Source organism: Lissotriton helveticus, chromosome 7, assembly GCF_964261635.1.
Source record: "Lissotriton helveticus chromosome 7, aLisHel1.1, whole genome shotgun sequence".
Lineage (NCBI taxonomy): Eukaryota > Metazoa > Chordata > Amphibia > Caudata > Salamandridae > Lissotriton > Lissotriton helveticus.
The window spans coordinates 639035220-639045336 of record NC_136068.1 but is presented as its reverse complement, the minus strand read 5'-3'; positions in this window follow the sequence as shown (position 1 = coordinate 639045336).

Sequence of the window (10117 nt, the reverse complement as noted above, 5' to 3'; positions counted from 1 at the left end):
AGACGCTAAGTGTGTGAGGGGAGTTATTCCCACTATTTCCTTATCCCATAAAATGACTAGTGCTCAGGCCCATCTTGGTCCTTCAACCTCTGCACGCCATCTTGCTGAAGGACAAATTCAAAATGCTCCCATTGGCTCAGATCCTTTCTGCTCTGGACCTGGAAGACTGGATGGTGTCCTTGGACTTCCCAGCACATAGTTTCATATATCCATCCAGCAATCACAAGGGCATTACCCATGGTTCAAGGTGCATTCTTCTGTCCATCAAAGGGAGGCTGGTGCTGGTGTTCACGTACAGAACCACTGGTATGTGGTACTACAACAAGAAGGGTAGTGTAATGTCTAGGGTCCTGTGTGTAGGAAGCTGGCTCTGAATATACTCTACTAAAGTAAGGTATAGTGTGCACAGAGTCCAGTGTATCCCCAATGGTTTACAGAGGTTAAAGTAGTACTTTACTCTCTCTTTGTGGTAGTGTAGGCAAGCAGTAAGGCCTTTATCAGAGTACTGTTAATCATTTATTGTACGCACTAAGGCAAGAAATGTCACACACTCAAAGACTGAACTCTGGCCAATTTGTTTTGTATAAAAATATTATTTAGTTGTATTCTATTTCTAGAACCAAGCACGGCCTGGCACAGGTAAGGGTAATAGTACTTTGCAATAATAATGCAGTTAAATACAGCTAAAAAGCAATTGAAGGCAATTGGTTTGGTTGCAGGTAAGTCAAATGTTCATAAACAGTTGTAATTACTATACAGTCACTTTGTAATTGCTTTGTGAGTAGTTTGTTGGATTACTTTTCAGATTACTGTTCTTACTCAGTGTGGTACCCCTAGATACCACACTGGGACATTTCCTAGATAAAGGTAAGTAATGCAATTTGTTATCAAAACACACTTGTATGACTTTTCATATAATTTCCAACTCCACACTTAAAACTTTTATCACAGAAAAGCAGTGAATACAATCCTATCAGAGGAAATTAAGTTATTGGTTTACAGGTAAGTACTTGGTTTTGGGAGTTGTGTTTCTGGGGTTAGAACCAGTGTTCCGTCAGGGTCAAGGATGCACTCCAAGAGCACCCTCAGCGACACTAGGGCGACCGAGTGCAGAGTGCTGAGGCCCAATGTTATCCAATGGGGGGGTAGGTGGACTGTGGTTGTTGGCTGCTCACGAGCAGTCCACAAGGTTGAGAGAGCAAAGCTCCTGGAGTTAAGCTCAGGGCAAAGGGAGGTACAAGTTAGCACACAAAGTGCACCCACAGCGGCACAAGGGCAAGTGCAGGGTGCTGTTTTGGCGTCAGGTGCCCTGTTGTTTTCAATGGGGATTCTCTGGTTTCAACAATCACTGCAGGCTCAGGGACAAAGATCTTCTGGAGGCGACCACCGGTTGAAGAGGTAGGTTTGGATATTGTGGGAGGCTGGAACGCCATTAATTGGGCCTCCCAAGGCCGTGGGGCATTGATCGTGTGCATGGGTTTCTTTTGTAATTGGGTATTCCATACTGCCTCCTGGTGTGGTCAGGGGATCCTCCAGAAAGGGGCTCCAGGCATCGGTGGGAGACTAGAGGTAGGTCAGGGATCACCAGATCCCAGACCAGGATACCTTCTTGTGGTATTGGGCCACTCAAACTCGGGCCTTTGGCATTGGGTGCAGAGTGGAGCAGACTCGCAGCTTTGGCCATAGCTAGAGTCTGTTGGTGAGCAAATCCGATACTATTTGTAGACACTATCTTTTCAGTTAAGGTTGGGCAGATCCTCTTGGTTCTAGGGGGCTGCTGGCTGCAGGACCCACCGGGAGGGGGACATAGGCCTCACTCCGGTTGGCGGGTCCCCCATCTTCAAGATGGCAGGGACTTAGAGTTGTGCCTCACCTCACCTCCCCACCTGAGGGGCACGGTTGGCAAAGGTGGGCACACCTCTCCTCTTGGTTTTCCTGCGGATTCTCCCACCCAAAGTGGGGGTCAGAACCGATGGGGGCCAGTTGCTGGGAGCAGCAAATGGCTGGGTTATCTCACAAAGGTTGCAAGCTGTGGTATCTTCCTGTTGTATTTATAATGTTCCCTTTTACCTGGTTCCTAGCTGCTCAGCCAGTGTGAATGCTCTGTACGGAATGTTGGTGTGATGGACATGAGTGGAATGCTTGGGTGCCAGGTGTGAGTGTTGACAGTTGGAAGATGGGTTGAGCAGCTAGTAGGCTGCTTCTGGTGGGGCTGCTATCTCTGATGTTAAACAATTAATAAACAATTTGAAAGACACAACTCGGCTACGCCTGCATCATCACTTCTACGCAAGGAACTAACTTGTTATATTTTAGCGACAACCTGGACTCAAGCATTATACAACATTTAAAGAAGCTGTCTTTGTTTGACAAGGAGAAACTAAGAAACAAAGAGCAACAAGAAGTAAAGTAAAGCATCAAGTATGGAGCTCCAAGCTAGCCAGCCCCACCAGTGTCCTTGTCAACGGACAGCCCCGGGCCTGGTCATGCTCCATTGCACGTATAAAAATGAATTTAAATCTAATGGATGTCTGGTCTAAGACTCACCAATTCCACATCCTAACATGTCTGCCACTATCTTACATCGGATTTTGTTTCAATGTTCTTCTTGGCGTATGGTTTTGTGGTGCCACAATTTACGCGTCATTACATGATGTCACAGTTTATGCTTCATTACACATGGGTGGACTTTGAATTTTTGTGGGTGGTAGTCACATTTTACTCCTTTTTCTAAGGGTGGTTCTGGTATTTCTGGTTCCATGTGTTGGTCTCCCTCTACTTACATTTTGTGTCATGTTTAATGTGTGTAAGTTGTCATGTGCTGTACATTTGGTCTGCATGTCTTGTCGGTTTGTGTGTAAGTTGCCCCGTGCCTCATGTGTTGTGGTCTTGTGTGTAAGTCATCCTGCGCCTCCCATGTTTCTGTCTTGTGTGTAAGTCGCCCTGTGCTTCATGTGTTGGTCAGTGTAAGTCGCCCTGCGCCTCACGTCGTTGTTGTTGTCTGTAAGTCGCCTCGCACCTCACCTCCTTGTGTACATTCTGTGTAGTTCACCTTGTACTACACATGTGCTTTGCCTCGCCCTACTCTGGGTTGGTCTTTTGGGCTTTGTCCCTTATGTGTTGGTTTCACCCATTTTGCATGCTGTGGCTTTGGGTTTGTCCTGGTGTGTGACCAACCCTTCACCACATTTTTTTAATTGTTTATTGAGAAGGATGGGTATATTGATTTTCAATGTTTTATTCTTGCTTGCCAATATTTTCCTTTTCTTTCAGGTTACGCAATGTTCCTACTCTTGTCAAGTTGTATTTGGTATTGCTTCCCTGAGTTTTAACTTTTTCTCCGTCTTTATATTTTCTTGTCTTGTTTATAGTTATTCCCATGTTTTTTCATACTTTCCTTTTTTATTTAAAAGGAAATGGGATAATGTTATAGCCTCTTAGTGTTATTGTATGTTACCCAGCCTAGCTGTCTCCTAGCTGCTCAGCCATAGTGAGAGATGGTATTGGAATGTTGGTGTGACTGTGATAAATGGAATGCGTGGGTGCCTGTGTGGATGAGTGGTGACAGTTAGAGATGGGCTGAGCAGCAGGCATGCTGCTCCTGGTGGGGCTGGAGTAAGGGCGGGCACAATGGATTCACCTGGTTATAAGACTGATGTACATAGCAACTTGCAACTAATAAAGAAACCTACAAAACTCTTCCTGCACTTTGGTCATGTTGTGTAGTATTCTTGGGCTGCACTTGTCCTTATGGGTTACAGTCTCATTTACACAGTTTACGTTATGGGTCCCAGTCCCATTTCAGCATGTTTTTTCCCTTGCATGAGAGACGACAGGTTGGGTAATAGTCCCTTCCCCACAGTTGCTACGGTTTGGTTCCTTACATGAGGAGTACTTTCTTGGATGCAGTCCACCCATAGTGTTAGAGTTCTGGGGTGTGCTATTCCCTTTACTCTTTTCACATGTGTTCACATGTCTTTTCAGGTGGTGTCTCACTTTGTGTCTGTGAGCTGTACGTGCTCAACCTTATTTTTTGTTTCTCTATTAAATGAGGAGGATGGTGATAGTTTGTTTGTATCTTTTTATTCTTCTTTCCTCCTTTGTTTAGTCTGTGTTCCCTCTCATGATGTGGTTTTACCATTCATTCCTGGGTCATGGACTATTGTCTTCATTTGTACATTATTGTGTACAGTTGTTTTCACTTTAGTATGTTTTTATTGTTTTTCCGTTTTGAGGGGAGAAGTTAATGTAGTATCTTCCTGTTGTTTTTATAATGTTCCCTTGTACCTGGTTCCTAGCTGCTCAGCCAGTGTGAGTGTTCTGTGTGGAATGTTGGTGTGATGCACATGAGTGGAATGCTTGGGTGCCTGGTGTGAGTGTTGACAATTGGAAGATGGGCAGAGCAGCTGGCAGGCTGCTCCTGGTGGGGCTGCTATCTCTGATGTTAAGAACTTAATAAACAACTTGAAAGACACTACTTGGCTACGCCTGCTTCATCACATCTATGCATGGAGCTTACTTGTTACACAAGCCTTTGTAACTTCCCCTTCGTGGACCCTGAACATCCTGGGGGAGGAGGCTTGACACCACTGCCCAGGATGTGCTTTATTTAAAGACCCCAAGAGCAGTAGACTCTCGACACAGAGGTCCAGAAACATGTCTGGGAGTGACAGCTGGCAAGCAGCCAGTCAGGCAGGACACTAGAGTCATGTCATTTTTCAAAGGGCATCTCTAAGATGCCCTCTGAGTGCATTTTTCATTAAATCACACACTGGCTTCAGTGTGCTTTTAATGTGCTGAGAAGTTTGATAGCAAACTTCCCAGATTTCAGTTCAGCCATGATGGTGCTGTGGAGTTTTTAATGACAGACTCCCAGACCATACACTCTTTGTGGCTTTACTGCACTTACAGTGTCTTAAAAATAGACTTAGACACTGTATGAGTACAGGGTCTTGTACCTTTATCCTCTCCAGTGGCACAGTGTATCCAACTAGAGGGTGGCTTACCTATGCCATAGGCAGTGGGTTGTAAGCATGGTACGCAAGGATGTGTGCCATGTTGAGTCTTCACTTTTCTCTGCACCAAAACACGCAGCCTGGAATGGCAGTATGTGTGTGTTAAGGTACAGGATCTCTGAGGGTGGCACAACATGTGATGCAGCCCTTAGAGGCCTTCTCTGCTCACAGGACCCATGATACCTAGGATACCTTTTATAAGGGACTTGCATGTTGCCAGAGAGGTGCCAATTTGAGGGTTCACAGTACAGTTTTAGGGAAAGAACATAGGGCCTGGGTACCTGGTTGGCAGGAACCCAGGGCACACGTAATCACAGAGCATCAACATCAGGCAAAAAGTGGGGGCAACCATGCAAAAAGGGGCACTTCCCTACACTTTGCCATGAGACTTTGCATCTCTGAAGGTTGCTGTGGTGCCATGACATACTCCTGGTTATGTAACACCGTGCGAGGTCCCTGAATGACAGAGAACTAACTGCCCAGCCTGCCTCTTGGAGATCACGAGTGACATCTGCCTCGGTGGCAGTCGGTTCCATGAGTCTAACACACACTGCCAATTTTGCTCATTGGACTTTCCTCAAGAACAGTTGTTTGAAGATTGATTGTGACTGGAATGGGACACAGCACTCCTGTACATTTTTCCACCACTACATCTACTACCTCAAGTTCTACAGATGATGTTCAATGACCAGTCATCCTAGTAGCTTCAGACTGGGCCAGGAGAGAGTGGTACCCAAAACTGCTCCGCATGAGTGTTTGGCCTCCGATCAGGCTACCACTTTGAGAGGACTTCCTATCTCAGCAGCAGGGAAGGGTCTTCCACCTGAATTTATGGATCTTACATCTCCATGTAGCTGCAATTAGCTGCTTTTGATGTGTCTCCTGCTATGGTAGATGTCATCCCTTCTGCCAGAGGCCCCACAGAAAATCCATCAATGCTGAGCACTGGGAAATGTTTGTAACCTAGTGTGGTGCCCTGACACTAACACTCTTCATGCAAAGCTTTTGGGTGTCCTTTAGTTTGTTTTGTCTGCAGTCCAACAAGGCCTTGCAGGGGGCACTGTAAGAGGTTATTTGTTGGACCGGCCAACAGCCTTTCTATGTTTACTTGACCAACCATCCTTTTAAAATCACCTGTTGTGATAAGGTTTATAAAAGGTTTGACACATGTTGCCTCCCAGTTTGTGCTGCCACAGTGGGCCCTTAACTTGGTCTTGAAATTCCTTATGTGCAAGCTTTTTGAGGCTATACATAGCTGCTCGCTGCATCTCCTGACATTGCAGACAATCTTCTTTGTTATGTATATGTATCTTCTTTCATAAGTGAATTGCAGACCATTTCAGTGCAACTGCCGTACACAAAAATTTTTTCTGGATAATAGGTCCGGAGGACTTCAGCAGCCTTCTTACAGAATGACCCTTTGCTGGCTGGAGGTTGTGCTTCACGGACCCTTGTTTCCGGATTTCTGTTCATCACCGGAAATCCGGAAATAAGGGTCCGTGAAGCACAACCTCCAGCCAGCAAAGGGTCTCACAGATGAAAGGCAGGGAGTCTCTTTAACACAATCTGTGCGCAGGGGGCGGGGCTAGCAGGGAGAGCGGGCCAGGTGATGTCAATTGGCCAGGCAGGGCCTCCTGGGAGATGGAGTCCCTGCGGAAACGCTCGCAGCCCTGCTCAAATGCCCCTCCATCTCCCAGGAGGCCCTGCCTGGCCAATTGACATCACCTGGCCCGCTCTCCCTGCTAGCCCCGCCCCCTGTGCGTCATACTTATCCTATAATAGTGGTGCCTACCTCCGCTGCGCGGGAGCGTCCCGGGAGAAGCCAGGGACAAGGGCGGGACCGTCTGTGGCCGTCAGAGGCCGGAGGAGACTGGACTGGGCCAAGGCTCTTGGCTCCTCTTCTGAGACTGTGGTAGCTTCATTATCATTTGTTGTGCAAGTGTTCCTTTCTCGTACTGGGTTCAACGTTAGTTGGGGATATTTTGAGTTGTTTAGCTGCCATTCTAGTGAAACTTTTATGAGAGTCTAGTGTTCGCGGTTCTCGCTGTTTCCTCTCCTTACCCTGGTGAGGAGCATGGAGTGCCGCGAAACTAGAAGTATGGCAGCGGCGGGTAGTAAAAAATTGACAGGCACCTTAGACGATTTTATTGTGCGCACCAACTCGTTAATCGACCAAGGTATTGTACTTATGGAAAGAAGGGTTTCCCAGGATTTGGCTTTTGCCAAAAGATCGTCTTTGGGTCTCATTGGTTCTGCCCGCACCCCTGATACTTCATCCCATGTACCCAATCCTGTGCAGGTCCTTGTTGATATTCACAATGTGCATTGTAGTCAGTCAGGCTCACGAGTACCATCACCCCTTAATCCCCAGGATCAGGCTCAAAACCTCACAGGGATTAGTTCGGACATTAACCAGGCATATCATCAGGCAGACACCCAGGTAATGACTGTAGACGAACAAAAGAGGGGGTGACGGGAGGGGGCAATCCCTAAATGCAAGCTCCCAAACACTAACATCATTGGAGCTAAGAAAGCCTGTGTTACCATGGCCGGGAATACTAGTATTGAATCGATTGAGAGGGGTGGACTGGTAGAGCTGAGAGATCCTGGCAATGAAGTCATTAGTCAGAAAACCGGGACGGTAGTAGCCCCGGCTGAGGTCGACAGTTTACCCCTGAACATCATCGATGATACCATCTTGGATAACTCCCTAGCTGACATCCATGAGGATAGCATTATAGCCAATAGGGCGAGGGTTGACTTATCAGGGGTGGCTAACGGGGAGGAGGAGCCTATAGGCTGCATTATAACCAAAATCGTTAAAACCCTACTTGCACCCCTAGAAGCTAGGCTCCATGGCATTGAAAAAGTGCTTCATGACATACACAAGGATGTAAGGTTTCATGATAGCAGCTTTCCCAATAGGATTTCCAATACCTCTATTGAAGCCAGTAAATCAAGGCCGGCGGCTAAGAGTACAATAGTGACAAAAAACAAGATGCTCAAAAAATCGGTAATACATCCCCCCAACCATGTGATTAATAAAGAGAGCACCCAAACCCCCACATTAAATAAGCCCATTGATCAAGCCAACGTAAAGGGCCCCGCTATCCCTACCTTAAAACCCGCCCCAGCCCCCCATCAAAATAACATGACACGGCGAAATATCCATCTACCACCCGATGCTTGTCCTTATGTGATTATTTTGACGGGGGTAACGGAACTGGTCTCCCCAAACACAGAAAACTTCCACAAGCTCAAAAATAAGGTTTGCCACTGGTTGGCTAATAATTATCCTTTACCCCCAAACCTTTGTGGCAATATCTTAATGGCTGAGAGAACACCCTGGGTAGGACAAAATAGGAAAAGAATACAGGGGGATGGCATAGTAGTGACCTTTGAGGATTCCCGTATCGCGGAATATATTTGTCGGGGGAACCCTCCTAGCAACAATGATACCTTGGTCACGGCCAGACCCCTGTCCTTTTTTTACATGCCCAACGACCAACGGGATAACAGATGGAGTTGGCTCAAAGGCTCAAATCATCATAGAGGAGCTATGAGACAAGAGGTGCCCAGGGATATGAATCCTTATAGTTGGGGTAGGGGTGGTGAGGAGGGGTGGAATCTGGTTCAGAGAAGAGGAGGTAGACAGAACAATGAGAATAGACATCATGTAGACAGTTTTAGGGCTAATGGTATGTTTTCTGGTCAACCTCACACCTATGCCCAGGCTCGTCATCCACTAGATAATTTTGGTAACATCCCAACGACAAATCAGTATGACTGTCTGTCCGATCTGGGTTGGGTGGATTGACAACAGGCGGGTAAAGTGTTTGGATATGATAAAGGAAATAGTACCAATCCTGCCTCACCCATAATAATGGTCCCGAAGACCGGGGTCTTAAGTGTGGACACTAGGGAACCTGTTCCCGCTGTCCATGAGCTGGGTAAAGGTAGGGACCTAGTATCTAGTCTAAACACTCAACTGGAGGGTATGGATGCACCTAGAGATAATAGATTTATAAAGGTAGGAACATGGAACATCGCGGGGCTAAGGAACAAAGTCGATGACCCCATATGGAGGGAATCTATAGGGACCATTGACATCATTGCACTGCAAGAGACGTGGGATACAAAGAACACACTCACCTTGGATGGATACACCACCTATTTTCTCCCCGCAGTCACCACCACTAGAGGAAGAGCGAGGGGGGGACTGGTAACTTTGGTGGCAGCTAATATTTCAGGCATACACACGGCGATTGCCTCAGGGTCCCCCTATTGTTTGGTAGTCAAAATTGCACGGAAAGGGGCATATGACGTTTTAATCATTAATTTTTATAATTCTTTTGACAGAGCCACCTCAACCAGCAACCTGACAGCGTTACATTCTTTTCTAACAGGATATAAGGAGCTGTCGGAAAAAGAATGCTACATAATATTATTAGGGGACTTGAATATTCATAGATGCCCAGATAAATGTTTGCCCAATGATCTTTCTGCCCCTATTGAACAGAGCGGAGCTCATTTTGAGCATATAGAGCAGGGAATCTTACTGGAATACATTTTGGCTGAAAATGGTTTAATGTTACCCATGGGGGATGAGGTGGACATACCAACTTTTAAAGGAAATGGTACTGGGTCAACTATTGATTTTATCTTCACAAGTTTAACGCTAGGTAGTTACATTGTAGACTATTCTCCGGTCTGGTCTCATTTTAGCGATCACAACCCTGTCACTTTATGTGTTAGCGGTGTCCTTAGTAGATCTGAGACACAACCGAACAGGGTTGACAAACAAGACGTTCACGCAACAGACCAGGCTCGCAGAATTAAATGGTGCAAAATTGTTCCAGAGGATTTCCAAGGTAACCTCTTCAATAGCAGAGGGGAGGAGCTGCAGATATGCATGGATAAGGAAGCTGGGGACATTGAGGTAGGGGAGGCATTCCAAAAGGTTTGTCACCAGATCATGTCTGACCTAACATACCCTGGCAAAAGCAAGGATTCAGGGTCAGTTGGCTGGTTCAATCATAACTGTTCAGCAGCCAACCGTAATTTAAAGGAGGCCTTGAAATGTAAGCCCGTTGATAGACAAC